Source organism: Daktulosphaira vitifoliae, unplaced genomic scaffold, assembly GCF_025091365.1.
Source record: "Daktulosphaira vitifoliae isolate Bord-2020 unplaced genomic scaffold, ASM2509136v1 Scaffold_1, whole genome shotgun sequence".
NCBI lineage: Eukaryota > Metazoa > Arthropoda > Insecta > Hemiptera > Phylloxeridae > Daktulosphaira > Daktulosphaira vitifoliae.
Window position 1 is genome coordinate 85,773,658 of NW_026099572.1, and position 2,002 is coordinate 85,775,659.

At 26.2% G+C, this 2,002-nt stretch overlaps 1 protein-coding gene across 1 annotated transcript in view; it reads right to left on the reverse strand.

The window, feature by feature from the left end:
* Nucleotides 1–732, reverse strand: part of LOC126894535 (uncharacterized) — an 18,970-nt gene extending 18,238 nt beyond the window's left edge. Inside the window, exon 1 of the mRNA XM_050665616.1 lies at nt 621–732. The gene's annotated coding sequence lies outside the window, so the exon portion shown is untranslated. The remainder of the gene's footprint in view (nt 1–620) is intronic.
* Between the last annotated feature and the right edge of the window lie 1,270 nt (nt 733–2,002).

A 2,002-nucleotide genomic window follows, 5' to 3' on the forward strand; every position in this document is an offset into this window, starting at 1 on the left:
TATTCCAAAAAATTTGACTTCTTTAAACCTAATTTAAATTAATGTTTTAAGAAGTTAAATTAGCAAGTAGACATTTTTGTTGTCCATCAAAAAGTAATTTTTTTAGAGAAATTTTCAGAACTGTATATTTTATAGTTGATCTTTCTTTCTTGATTTTAACAACTTTATTATTTATGTAATAATACAAAAATTAAGATATAAATAGGGGTATATATGTATTGTATATATTGAGCAAGTTTATGTAATTTTGGGGATTTGGTCAATTAATGAGCCAAGAGGTTGTGTCGGGGTTGTAGAGTCCGAGGGTTCAGAACAATAAAGACTAGTAGTCATAAAAAGTAATAATTAACGTTCCTTTTATAGAGTTATTATAAATGACCCAACTGGTAAGTACATGTAATAATACACTGAGGCAACGAAGAGGTGATGGCCATCTCACGAATATCATGTAATGTGATTATGTATAAGGTACGAACTAGTTAGTAATAAATAATTGAAGTTTAAAGATTAATATAATTATTTGATCTATTGCTTTACCGTTCTATACTTAGATTATTAATTCTAAATAATTGAGTTATAATATAATATAAGTATTGACTCTTATTGATTTGAAATCTTACCTGATGATTTTTCTTTGTTGTTATAATAACATTTAATAGAATCAAGTTATAACAAAATAATACGAACTCATTACACGTAAGAATTTCGACAATGATGATTACAAACTTTTCGTATCGATGTCGAGAACGCGATTATAACAGTTCTTTGAATATCTGGAGACAGACTTCCCCAAGTCTTCAACACTGACTGAGAAGGATTACTCTGCCTTTTATAGTATTTTGTATCCCCGAATAATCATCATTATGTCATTCTTGTTATGTTATCGTTTATTGATAAGTAAGCAAAAAATTTATAAATTAATACATAAAAGAAATAAAATATATAAATTAATACATGTGGATAATATACAAATCATTTTTATATAACGTTAATATAGTTTGTTTTTACATTTAAGACTAGGATTGACACATAGTGTTTATTTATTAAGATATGAGCGAAAAGAGCTGATAAGTATAATTTATAAATTTGTTGAAGAGTGATTTTTAAAGGACTAATAATTGACTCATGACTGAATCGTGTGTAATATAATAGCGTATGAAGCGTATGAATATAATTTATAAATAAGTGTTAATAATGTTAAATGAAAAACTAATATTGTGGATACTAGTAACTCACTACTTTTTTATATTATAATAGTGACAAGTATATTACAACAAAGGACAACACCACACTTTAATAATAATTTTAGCCAAAGTACTTGAAAATATTTCGTACAACTCGCGACAAGAAGTGCTACATTAGATACAACAAAATTAGTTTTGCTTAACTCACTCTAAGCACATAAAACATTGTTGGGGATACATTTATGATTTTTTTTTTTATCAAATCAAAGGACTCGGCATAATATATATTTATTCACTAGTAATAGGAGAAATGCAGATATTAATTGTTATCAGCAACGATATTTAATAAAAATTCTGAAAAGTAATAAAAATTCAAACATTGAGTGCAAAATAAAATTAGTCCGCACGTATTAGCGAAATTATTTAAAGAAATATTGATAACGTTTTCGACGACATCGAGCCACACCGCACGCCGCACCATTATTTGAAACTATTTTAAAAATATTATCGATAGGGGCAGCACTATTCGTCAAAAAAATTTACAAAAGTGGTCTAAAACATATCTTAAAAGAATGTATTTTACTTACTCTGTATATTATTTAGAGCTTTAACGCCTATTACAAAATTGAAAGAGGACAATATTTTGAAGACAATTTCATAGCCATTTTTGGATTAATCTAATATTAAGCTTGATAATTGAATTTTAAAATGTACTTTTTTAATAAACTTCATCCTGTTATAACTTTTTACTAATATAATATATCCAAAAATGCACATAAGATCATCTCTAAAATACTGTTCTCTATCGTTTTTATAAT